This window comes from Melopsittacus undulatus, chromosome 4 (genome assembly GCF_012275295.1).
Source record: "Melopsittacus undulatus isolate bMelUnd1 chromosome 4, bMelUnd1.mat.Z, whole genome shotgun sequence".
NCBI classification, from domain to species: domain Eukaryota; kingdom Metazoa; phylum Chordata; class Aves; order Psittaciformes; family Psittaculidae; genus Melopsittacus; species Melopsittacus undulatus.
Window position 1 is genome coordinate 61632518 of NC_047530.1, and position 13581 is coordinate 61646098.

At 41.2% G+C, this 13581-nt stretch overlaps 1 protein-coding gene across 3 annotated transcripts in view; it reads right to left on the minus strand.

Annotated features, from left to right (window-relative positions):
• Nucleotides 1–13581, minus strand: part of BMPR1A (bone morphogenetic protein receptor type 1A) — an 83477-nt gene that overhangs the window by 46951 nt on the left and 22945 nt on the right. Inside the window, exon 1 of one of the 3 annotated variants that reach the window (XM_031053103.2) lies at nt 4221–4302. The exons of the other annotated variants lie outside the window; for them this stretch is intronic. The gene's annotated coding sequence lies outside the window, so the exon portion shown is untranslated. Of the gene's footprint in view, nt 1–4220; nt 4303–13581 lie in introns of those variants that run through there. 3 annotated transcript variants of the gene reach the window in all.

Here is a 13581-nt window from a genome sequence, read left to right on the forward strand (position 1 = left end):
CCAACTCTTTCCCTCACCTGTTTCTTCTTTTCATGATAAAACTTTCCTGGCATTTGACTTTCCCTGCATTCTGTTCCTTCAATTCATTCCTGTGCCACCAGTTTTCAGCTTAAATTACCTCTTCCTTCCCAAAGGACCTGGCTACTTGTTGCAGTTGGGGAAATATGCCAAAATTTGAGCAATGTCCTTTATTTGGGGTGTGGGATATGTAACTTTTATTCCTTCAGTACTAGAAATTTCACAGCAAAGTAAGACATCAGAGGTAGATGAAGGATTCCTGATGTGGCTATAAGCATTTTACTAAACTGACAAACCTACACTGAGTAAGCACCACAGCTTTTAGCCCAAAACCAGACATAAAAGGTTGGCACACAGCAAATCTGCAATTGCAGGAAGACAGGATGAGCAGGTGGGCTCTACCTTTAAATGAGAATTGACTTCCCACAGTTTGTACAAACAGAAGTGTGCAAATAGCAGATCTTTGTGCTATCAGACATCAGTAATTGAGGGATTCATTTTGAATGCAAAATTAAGGAACCTAAGTTTGGAAAGTAACTTTAATTAAAGTAACATAACAGTTGATGTAATTCAGTATCAGTTAAGCACATGATCACACAAGGACTCATTGCTACAGACTACAGTTGAATACTTCTCTACTCACTCCAGCTTCCAGTTATTTCTTTACGGTTCTTTTACTTCCCCCAGCCATCAGGGTTTCACTTGTGCAGTTAGCGGTTCAACTAACCACTTTTATCCCAGCCTATGAAACAGAACTTGTTTTGAGCTTCCAGTAAATTCAGATCATGTCACAGACGTGGGCTACGGTGCCAGCAGGCAAACAGTTAAATCAGACCAAAAACCCCAACAGGGCTATAAGCTTTAGTGTGTGAGATTTAGGGTGGGAGCAAAGACAAGAAAAGCAGGTGGTGCCAGGAACGCAGTGTCAGAGACCTTATGGTCAGCTGATGGCTCTGTTAACCATACACAGCAAAGGTTTCAGAAGCAGAATTACTCAATTTCAGGGAAACTACAGTCCTAAACAAAAGACTTTTTGTTAGAAATCTATGCATGAAGGAAATAAAATGGCAGGCCCAGATGGCAGCCTAGAAGATCCTTCAGTTAACAGTGTCAAGACTGCCACCAGAAAACTTAGCCAGTTGCTGTAAGCAAGAAATACTGAACAACAGTGAGTATACTGCTTTGAGAAGTCCACTAAGTCCACTGTAGCTGTGAAATTTGAGTGGAACTTTAAAGTGAAAGCAGCTATGCCAAATTTCCAAATCCTACGTCAAAGTTCATGTCTAAGGATATGAATTTCTTAAGGAAAACCCTTTCACCAAATTTACATGTGAGAAAACCCCATAGCATGCAGGGAAAAGCAAATACCATATTGCCTGTGGCACATCTAGGGCTTCATGGTTTTGGCTGTGGAACAGAAAAAGTATAGGAGAAAGGACATATTGTTGAACCAACAGCCCTTCCAAATTCAGTAGAAATGGTACATGAAATAAAATGCGAGGACTGAACAAACATGCCACTTTCCACCCTGTGGACACTAAGTTTTCCAGGTAGCAAGATGGGAAAATAAGAGTCTGAAATGAAGTTCACGCACATTTATCCAATCCTCAAGGCAAGCTAGCTCAAAATCATTCAAAATCACTTCAGTGAAGATATAGCCACATGAAACCCAAATTTATGCCCACATTTAAGTTTCAATAAACAATCACCAAATTATCCTTGCAAGGGTTAAAACTGCAAGGAATAATACAATATGCCAGCACTTTCTGTCATACTGCTCTTCACATCTGTATTGCAGTGGTTTGGCCTTTCCATGTGTCTGGTTGAGACACTCAGATTAGTTCAGGGCACCAATGATCTTTCAAGTACTTCCAGGTTGTTCTTGGAAAGCCTAGATTTTGTTCTCTTTCTTGATTACTGCACAGATCTGAGGAGGCAGAAAAATAACTGCTGTCATTTGTGGGGAGTTATACAGAATTTCAGATATTGCCTTGGAATAGCTGGGTGAAAACAAAGTATTACACAGAAATAATTCAGACTTAAACTGGGCAATGCAAGTACTAACCTAACCTGCCTGCTTGCCTGTAGGATAAGAGTGCTGCTGCCTCCAATGCAAGAACATTAGAAGTATTAGAACACAAATTCCTGAATAAGGCTGGAACTGTACAGTACCAGACAGCAAGAGAGGATGCATTTTCCATGATGACATGAATCTGCATAAATCAAAATGCACCCATACTCTCCGCAGCATCTGTGACACTAGGAATTCATTACTGGGGCATAACAATCCAGACATAAACCTCCTCAGAACTGTAATGAAAGTCTGCCTCAGCAGAAGGGACAGCAGATTCCATCAAGCTTTTACTCTGTCCTGACAGATGTAATTTCCTGGAGCAGAAAGAGTTTAAGCCTCCTGATTTCTTAGAAGGTATCCTGAATATTGTGTTTTGGCATACCTAGCTACAGCATCTGGAGTCATTTGAAGGACTCCACAGCCTGCTGTGCTCACAGCAACCTCTGCGCTTCCAGTGAAGCTGCAGTATTCCTCTCAGCCATCTTAAATGTTCTTTGTCAAATGATCCAGTAGAAGCTAAAAAATCAGCTGACTCTCCATACTTTGGGGCTAAAAAGAATGTGACAACAGCTCACTGTTAAAACAAAAGCAGTTATATAGCTGACCACCCTCAAAGGCAATTCCATCAGCCTGCAGCACTGGTGATGCACCAAAGCCAGACAGTACATTCAGCACAGAGAGGTCAAGTCAGAATATGACTTACCAAGCTCTGTCAGAATACAACTGGGTTAGAAGACTGCTGTGCAACTCCTTTCATTGTATCCCACAGCTCTCCAAGTGTCCAAAACAATTCTCTAACAACTGCTTTTGCTTTTCAAGAGATTTACAACTAAAATGGTTTATCTCAGCTTTGGAGGCACCCAATACAAAGCTCCTCCATCCACAATCTCAGACTCCTCTCGGATACTGACAACAGACTGGCCCCATGATTAACAGTCTTCTGTTTCATTTGTAAGAGCTACTAGTGATGGAATAAGGAGGAATGGCTTTAAACCGAAAGACGGTAGATTTAGATTATGTATTAGGCAGTTGTTTTTTCCTGTGAGGGTGCTGAGGCACTGGCACAGGTTGTCCAGAGAAGCTGTGGCTGCTCCATCTCTGGCAGTGCTCAAGGCCAGGTTGGACGGTGCTTGAAGCAATCTGGTCTAGTGGGAGGTCTCCCTGCCTGTGCTAGGGGGGTTGAACTAGATCCCTAGATCCCTTCCAACCCGTTCTGTGGTTCTATCATTTGACATCCCCAAAACCAAGACTAGTTATATACCATGGACTTCACACAACCCTTCCAGAGTTCCAGAGATGTATCAAAAAATACCTAAGGCTTTATGCTGCTCAGCCATCAGGCAAATTTCATAGTCAACTCTCCCAGCACAGAGTCCTACTTGCCACTTAGCTAACACACTGCCTTGCATGAATGGAAACAACAATAAAATCTGATCAGTTGGCACACAGGCTCAGAGGTGCACATTCTTATCATGATACTGATCCTGGGAATGTTGCCCAGGCCTCGGTTTCTCTCTGACAAAAGAGCAAATGGTATTTAGCTTCTGCTGTCCCACAGGACATATTAGACCACATTTTGATAGGTGATCCCCTTCTCCCTTCCCCTAAGATTGCAGCAAAAGTTCAAGTATTTCTTCAGTTTGTCTTCAATTCAAACAGTGAGAAACATCTTCAGGAAACCATTGATTTAAAAAAAGAAATTCCACAACTTCAAAATCCCATGGTCTCAGACATTATCCAAATACTACAGAGCAAAGAAGATGCCAAAACTGAACCTCTGCTCTGCGACACTGACTTACACCTCTGCGTGTGTGTAGGATTCATGTTTGGGTTAGTTTTTAATCTGAACCACAGTGTGGTGGATTGACCTTGGCAGGTGCCCACCAGAAGTATTCTCTCGCTCCCCTCCTCAACTGAATAGGGGAGAGAAAATATAACATAAGGCTTGTGGATCAAGATAAGGACAGGGAGAGTCCTTACGGGCATCACACTTGACTTGGGGAAATCAGTTTAATTTATTACCAATCAAATCAGAGTAGGATAATTAGAAATAAAACCTAATCTTAAAAACACCTTCCACCCACCTCTCCCTTCTTCACAGTCTTAACTTTACTCCCAACTTCCCTACCTCCTTCCCCCAGGGGCACAGGCAGACATGGAATGAGGGTTGTGGTCAGCTCATCACACACTCCGCTGCTCCTTACTCCTCAGGGGGAGGACTCCTCACACTCTTCCCTGCTCCAGCATGGAGTTCCTCCTACAGGAGAAAGTCCTTCATCAACTTCTCCAACACGAGTCCTTCCCACAGGCTGCAATTCTGCATGAACTGCTCCAGTGTGGGTCCCTTCCATGGGTGCAGTACTTCAGGAACAGACTGCTCCAGTGTGGGTCCCTTCCATGGGTGCAGTCCTTCAGGAACACACTGCTCCAGTGTGGGTCCCTTCCATGGGTGCAGTCCTTCAGGAACAGACTGCTCCAGTGTGGGTCCCTTCCATGGGTGCAGTCCTTCAGGAACAGACTGCTCCAGTGTGTTTCCCTTGCTGGGTCACCAGTCCTGCAGCAAACCTGCTCCAGTGTGGGCTCCTCTCTCCATGGGGCACAGGTCCTGCCAGGACCCTGCTCCAGTGCAGGGTCACAGCCTCCTTTAGCATCCCCTTGTTCTGGCATGGTGTCCTCCCTGGGCTGCACCACAGGCTGCAGGGGAATCTCTGCTCTGGCACCTGGAGCACCTCCTGCTTCCCTGACCCTGGTGTCTGCAGAGCTGCTTCTCTCACATATTTCTCTCTCCACTTGCTGGCTGCAGTGCAGCAACTTTTTCCCTTCTTTAGTACATCATCAGAGGCACTACCACCATCACTGATGGGCTCAACCTTGGCCAGCAGCAGGTCCACTTTCGAGCTGCCTGGCACTAGGCTCTATCAGACAAGGGGGAAGCTTCTAGTAACTTCTCACAGAAGCCACCCCTGTAGCCCTTCCTACTACCAACACCTTGCCATGCAAACCCCAATACCTATAGCCATAGAGGATCGTATTAAAAACAGCTTGTGGGTTGGTATTTTCTGACAAACACAGGTGAGAGGAACATATAGCTGGGAATGAGAAAACTTTTCCCAGGAGATCACTGCCTTCAGCAAACCACTACGTCAGAGCCATCATCTCCACAGCTCTGAACACATGGAAGCATGACAGCATCTTCAAGTAAATCAGGAGACGCCTCAGACAATCCCCTCTTCCCTAGGTCATTAAAGGCCTTCAGCATGAGCAGACTTTCCTGATATGTAAGTTTTCCTACAGAAAATGGACTAGACTGTTACATTAAAGAAAATAAAGCAATGCCCCTGGGGGAACAAATGCAAGATGCTAGAGCTCAAAAATTACTTTTTCATTCAGATATAAGAATGCAAACACATCCAGACATTTCTGGCAGTTTAAACAGGCTGTAAGTACTGAGAGCCATTACAATTAACGTTCTTCTAAAAAATCATAAAATACTTCTTTATTAGGTCAAAAGTATTCCTCCCCAAAAGCAAAATAAACACCTGAGTGTTCTGTTGTGAAAGACTGAGTTATGACAAAATAGGAATGGTTTTGAAGGTCAGTCATCCTGCATGTTAGTTATCAGCAATGAGAGCTATTGAAGAAGAATATGAACACTTTAAGGTCTATAAGTCTGCAGCTGGCACAGAGAGGGAGTTGACTATATTTTTTTCCCCTGGAGCTGTAAGAATGCACATATTCTATTAAACAGCCTGTACTGAAACCAAAATCCTATTGGCATTAGACACAAAAGCACAGAATTCTTGCCTTGCACAATAAAATCTGTTTAAGTTCTGCTAAAACATACAAACCTTAAAATTTGCATTGCTTCCCTCCATTGTAAAGTGAAATGAGAGAATAGGTCAGCTATCATTAAACCCTAAAACTGGCAGTGACTATGAAAGCAAGGGAAGCACATTCAGATTAAATTAATGCAGTGCACATCATATCAACAACCCAGAGAAGAGCATTAATATTTATATACTAAATCATAAATTTAGGTTCATGTTGATGTAATCCCTAGTGAAAAAAATGCCTAATTTTCTATAACTGTTTAGTCATACTTTAATTAACATTAGAATTTTATTACAAGTTGTTTTGCAAAGTGTTTTCCTTCAGAATAGTTATGAATTATCAGTACAGTTTTGAGAAAAACTGACTACAACAAGGGTGCTCCCATAGGAAGCAGGTGGGGCAGCCTGGAATGCTGCTAAAGATCTGCAAATTCTTTGGAGATTCCAGCTGTTGACAATCATATATATACAGATACATAAATATAGACAAGTTTTGTTCCCAGTAGGTCCATCCATATTCCCCAGAATACAACCTAATCACAGAATCACCGAATCCCAAGGGTTGGAAGGGACCTCAAAAGATCACCTAGTCCAACCCCCCTGCAAGAGCAGGGTAACCTAGAGTACATCATACAGGAACTTGTCCAGGCAGGCCTTGAATATCTCCAATGTAGGAGACTCCACAACCCCCCTGGGCAACCTGTTCCAGTGCTCTGTCACTCTCACAGTAAAGAAGTTCTTCCTGATGTTAACTTGGAACCTCCTATGCTCCAGTTTACACCCATTGCCCCTTGTCCTATCACTGGATATCAATGAAAAAAAGCCTAGCTCCATCAACCTGACACCCACCCTTTACATATTTGTAAACATCGATGGGGTCTCCCCTCAGTCTCCTCTTCTCCAAGCTCAAGAGACCCAGCTCCCTCAGCCTCTCCTCATAAGGGAGCTGTTCCACTCCATCATCTTTGTGGCTCTGCGCTGGACTCTTTCAAGCAATTCCCTGTCCTTCTTGAACTGGGGGGCCCAGAACTGGATGCAATATTCCAGATGTGGCCTCCCCAAGGCAGAGTAGAGGGGGAGGAGAACCTCTCTTGCCCTACTAACCAACACCCTTTCTAATGCACCCTAGGATGCCATTTGCCTTCTTGGCCACAAGGGCACATTGCTGGCTCATGGTCATCCTCCTGTCCACCAGGACCCCCAGGTCCCTTTCCCCTTCACTACTTTCCAGCAGGTCAACCCCCAACCTGTACTGGTACATGGGGTTGTTCTTCCCCAGATGCAAGACTCTACACTTGCCCAAAAGTCTTCAGAGGAGACAACCAAGCACAGAAGCCTTCTGCTTTAGCTTTTAGCCAAAGATAAAAAGCATTACATCCAGTCTCCTGCTCTCTTTAAAAGTCGCTATTCAATACTGTATAGCAAAAGAAAAAGAAAGGCATATAGAAATGTTTCAGGTTATTCCAGACAACTTCAGAATTCATGTGGTCCAAGTGCAGTATCCAAAATTCAGGTAGTTCTATGGTCTATACATTAGATCCTTTTGGATAAAACTTCAGGAAGTCATAATCTGACATCCTTCTAATGCACGATGTTCCACACAGTTATGTGAAGGGGTGTTTTGGCTTTTCTCAACTAACTGAAGTTACAGAAACAATGAAGTTTTTGGAGAGGAGATACAGAACTAGATATTTTACCAATTTTTGTAATTCAATAGTACAAAACCCTCCCCTTCTATATATAAGCAAAAGTGAAAGAGTACATTATAATCCATAAAGCCACATGAAATTACCTTGGTAATATTTGATTGTATCTGATCCCAAGTGGCCTGAACTTTCCTTTATCTGTTTAAAACAACAGGGTAGCACACTTCCTGTTCCAGTAACAGATTTGTTGGTCCCATCTCCAGAAAACACAACTCACCTTTTTGTGTAAAAGAGGTTACACATAAAAAAACCCCAAAACAACAAAACCAAACAAAAACACCTCAAAAGAAAGCTATAATTATGGAATCAGAAGTCTCTTATTCAGAAATCTGTACTAAGGACTTATTCCTGCTCAGTCACTGAAAACTCTCCAGACTTCGTTATTTCAGAAAAAAAACCCATCAGGGCAGTTAGAACAAAAATCCCAAGTAATCAGACTAGATACAGCTAAAGTATCCTTTTACACATTAGGATCTTAGAAGATATGACCATAAAAAGAACTTCCATGCTTATCACTAGGATGATGATACAGAACATGATTTACAAGTCTAAACTCAGGCCACCACAGACCTAACTTCTGCTGCAGCTGAGGTAAGCAGGTTAGAGTAAGGCAATGCTACATCATGCAGAATGTAATGCATGTGGATAGTTCAGTGGAGAAACTAAGCAGCTCAAAAATCCTCAGTCATTTCAGCTGTGAAGTCTTAACAACTATACCTTCAGAATTCTGGGATGTTACACTGCCTGTAGTTCTGTAGCCATGAAATCATGGACCCTTTCAACCTGACCTACGATTTCCAATGACAGATTTGTGAAGAACATATTGCACACAGAACAGAATTGAAGGGCACACACAAACACCAGGCAGGAAAACTCAACACCAAGTTCTTGGACATGCTGTGTAATTATCTAAATCTCATCTGGCCTCTTGCATTTCCTATCAATCTATACATTCAGAAGTAACAGTAAAGAATTCCAGTTTATCTCATGTCAGATTCCAGACATCACAGGACTACTTGTGCCTGCATCAAGAATATGAAAGACAGACAATACAGATCTCCTCCAGTTAACTGCCTGGGAATAGTTTCATTTTGTACAGCTAATCCACCCTTTATGAACGAATACTGTAAAACATGGGTTGTATCCTGAAAAGGGAGGACTTGAAGAGTGGATAAATTAAATCCATAGCTTCTTCAGCCAAAGAGAAGTTTTTGTCAACAAAGATCCATAGACACCAGAGGTGCTACCACCTGAGCTAAAAAGCTCACATCTGCTTAAACCTGCTGAGAACTCTGACACACTTGGTATTCTGCACATACCTTTAACCACTCTGACAATGGGGACAAAACTGACAGACCCTTTCCTTCAGACACATTGTAATATACTAACATGGACAGTGCATCATCCTACAAGTTCTGGATAAATATGGTATTCACAGTAGACCTGGTGAGTGCCAGGAATCATTCTCTGCTGCACCTGCCAGGGGATGTCACTCGATAAAAATGAGCACAAGGCTCATGGAAGGGGCAAAAGGGAGAAAACAATCATAAATTGGGTTTTAGCCAATTGAACAAACCTGGCGAGGGAGAGACCCCTGAAATATGACCACACATTTTAATACATGTTTTAAAGCAAAATACACTCTAAATGAGAAGTTATTTTTTCTTGAAAGATAAAGTAGGTTAAACTTCATTGTCTTTGTTCCAGAGTGGCATAAAGAATAACATAAAAGCTTTTTTACCAACATTGAGACAAATCATCAAAGAAATATGTACATTGTGATAGTTACATTGTTCAATGATGGTTTTGACAATTCCATGTTTATTTTAGTTCTGGAAAACTTGCCCTGATGCAACTAACTTAAGATACATTAAAGCAACAGTGTTAAGTGACCTTTAACAAAAAGAGAAGGAAAAACTCCAAACAACCCAAACCCCTCTGATACTACCAGCTTTCTCTATTTAGTGAAGGCACATGAGCCAGCAGCTGACATTTGAATCTCATCTAAATTCAAACAGGAAATTAAAGAGTTATCAATTACACACCAATTCACGCATGACTGCAGTGGATTCTCTATTGTAAGAACACTGCTAAAGGCATACTGGATATACTACAGGTAAGTGCATTTATGGAACGCTGGGGTAGGCATTCATGTGGGTTTTCTTTTGCCCTCAAGTCATGAACAGAGAAGAATCTCAAGTATTCTTAAACCAGAAAACACATATACCTCTAATATATATATTTTAAAAAGCTAAAATTAATTTTACAGATAAGCTTTAAATTATTCATTACCCTAAGTAACTGCTGCTCCATTGATATTTTCTGGGATATTTAAGAGAAAAGGAAAACAGAACATCTTTGCATGTTCCCTAACTTAGGTATTTCATTTCCTACCCACATAAGTGAATAAGATTCTTCTTTTAACAAAGTAAAAATGCAAAAATAGGAGTTCAGATAAACAGGTAACCTCTGTCCTCTCTACACGGAGAATCATCTGGACCTACTAACCTGTCAAGCAAGTACCACGGTTAATAGAGAAATAAAAGAACCAGCAAAGTGTTTAAAATTGGTAGCTTCCTTACAGGCCATGCTAAAGCTCTCTATGAACCTCAGCTGATTTAACACTTAAGATGTGTGACACCTATTTGTAAAATTATACAAGCAAAACTGCAGCCAAATATTTTTTCCTACTTCTCCAGGTCCATAAATCAGCTGCCTCCTCCTCCTCAGCAACTTACAGAGCTGCTTATAAAATAGCAACCAGTACTGTGACATTTAGGGGAAGGCAACAAAGACTTCCATATAAGGTTGTCAGATTAAATTATCTCATATGTTCATATGTTTTCATCTTCCGTAACACAAAATACAGACTATATATAGCACTACTCAAAGGTTCAGGCCAAAAAAAAGATCTGACAAGTATCTCTTTCTAAAGAAATTTGGCCTCATTTAGGTGAGGCTCAAGTGACAAACAGGCATATGACTTACAAACCTCACCAAGAGGAGCATTCCCTTGGAACACTTTAGAAATATAATAATGATGCACCCAAAGCATCAGACTTCAGGTAGACCTTTTCAGTATAACATCATTCCCACCAAACTAGAAGGCCACTGAATTTCCTTACTTCTTACAGAAGCAAATTTCAGCCCACTAACGACTTACTGGAAATTCAGCATTCCCTGTTTGACAAGAATGCAAGACACTTGTGAGTGTTGACAGGTTTCAACACTGGATAGCTTCCAAAAGTATTCATTGAAAATAGAAAAGAATCCCTATTCAAGGGAGCAGCTTCCTTATCAGGTGAAGAAGGATGAAAGGCTGTCCAAGAGCAAATTGAGAGTAAACAGAAAAAAGTTAGGTTTTCCTGGAGTGTTTTATAAAGAATTAGCTATTTACATTTTGCCTATGCTTTCTCTTTACAGTAAGGTATGTCAATTAAAACTCCAATATGTATACCATATAGCTAAACAATTATAAAATGAAGTCACACATACACACTATCATATCCACTTTTGCTTGTTCAAATCTGAAATGCAACTAAACTCAGTCAGCCACGTAGTCGCTTTCTCACTCCACCCCTTCCTCCCCCTGGCTCCCGGAGGGATGTGGAGGAGAATCGAAAGAATGCAACTCCCATGGGTTGAGATAAGAACAGTCCAGTAACTAAGGTATAACACAAACCACTACTGCTACCACCAATAATAATAATAATAAGGGAAATAACAAGGGAAGAGAATACAACCACTCACCACCCGCCAACCGATACCCAGCCCAACCGAGCAGTGATCTAGCCCTTCTGGGTAACTGCCCTAAGCTCTACATCCTGGCCATGAAGTGCTGTGGTATGGAATACCTCTTTGGTTAGTTTGGGTCAGGTGTCCTGTCTCTGCTTCCTCCTGCCTTCCCCTTCTCCCTGGCAGAGCATGAGACTCAGGAAGTCCTCGGTCAGAGTAAACATTACTGAGCAGCAACTAAAAACACTGGTGTTATCAGCGCTGTTCTCAAGCTGAAAGTCAAAAACACAGCACTGCACTGGCTACTAAGAGGGAGAAAAATGACTGCTACTGCTGAACCCAGGACACAATGTCTGTAAAACATAAAATAACGTAAAGAAATGTTATTTATGTAGCCCCTTTCTTATATACCACAGAATGGCAGGAAGGATGAAACAACTTTCCACCTTTTTATAAGCAGCTATGAAAATTACTAAAATTGACACAGAATTACATAGCCATACAGCAGCAGGCTCCATTTATAGGAGTGACTTTCACACTGTGCCACAGTAGTACACAGCTTCCCTAACTAGCAGTCCTACCAACTCAACCCAGGGTCAGAAATGGGTTATTTTCATGGGACTGCATTAAGAGCAGAAGATTCAGCAGAATAAAGTATGTATCCCAGATATGTCCCTGTGTTTACTTCAAATGATTTATTAAAGTATACATGACTACAAGCCAGGAAACAGCTTTCAAGTACACAAAGACGACTAGAGAGTCTGACTTGGTTCTTCTGGCTCTCTTTGTGACAAGATAAAACAATAAAAGTTACTAAAGCAAGCAGAAATAAATATGTTTAAATACAGGCTCTGCTGAACACCAGCAGTACTCTTGTACATTCCTTCTCACATTAGTATATTCTCAAAACTAAAACAGAGTAAATATTTGAGCATATTTAAACTGAACCACACAACAACTCAGTAACAAGCTTACAGCTCTTTGTATTTAAAAAGAAAACAGAACTTTAAAGATCTAAGCAATGCAATTCAATCTTGATCAAAGCAGTATGCAATCATATGCTAGCAGTCACTAGAGCAGATGCCTGCCTTTAGTGTAATATAAGCATCTCCATAACTTAACTCATCCTTATTTAGAAGGTATCAAATCTGGGGCAAGAACAAAAAATAAACTTGCAGTTACAGAAAGCCTAGGAAAGGGTGAGTACAACCTATTGTAATATATTTTGCTTGTTCATATATGTCTGAAAGTCAGGTAAGACCCAGAAATTCTCAAGTTATTCATAATACAAAATGTCTGTCTCTAATAAACCAGAATGTGATGTGATAATTCAGTGATTGGACTAAATGAGGTTTCGGGTTTGGTTTTGTTTTGTTGGGTTTTTCTAAATGAGGGGACGAGGAGCATACAGAGGAAGCAGATGATGACATGACACACATATGCATGACCCAAACCAAAACCTCTTAATCACATCCTTGAACAGGACTGCTAACTTTTACAAAGGCTTGCAGAGGCATAAAACAGCCTCACGTTACTTTGTGTTGCCTAAACCAACCTGGGAGTGAGAGGGGACAAATCCCCCTCCCCTCAATATATATTCTTCAAGATACAGCTCTAAAGGCATAAAGATTCAAGCATTTAAGAACTCTTCTGATTAATGAACAGCCTGTGGGCTTTCTTTGTCTACATGTTCACTCCGGGGTAAGGTTTATTTCTTTGTCAACACAACCTAATGCTTTGCAATCTGAATAATGACAATATCAATTCTTCTTTGCTGAGTCCAGCAAATCTCCTCAGGGGAGGTGGGATCTTCTTGGCTGGTTGTGTGCAGCATGTTTTCTTTCATTAAATAAGCTGAGACCTGCTTGTACCTCCTCTTTGTTAAAAGTAACAAAATATTTGTAAGTTATCTCAAGAGGAACATTCTTATATACTGAAAAATAGCAGCAGTCCAGATATGTAACTATTACCACACTACTTGTAACTTGACCCTAGAATTGACAAACTAAAAAGCAGCTTCAGAACCCTATTACCTGCCTTTGGTGGAAGTGGGGGAAGACACCCCATCATTTGAAACCTGGAGGATCAAGATGCTCTTAAAGATATGTTACTCCAAATAAAGGAAAAACATTAGGCAGGATGAAGTGATACTCTTCTGTTTGAGCTCCCAAATGAGACTTTCTAAGAGTTATAAAGAGGAGGAAGAACAAGACTTCAC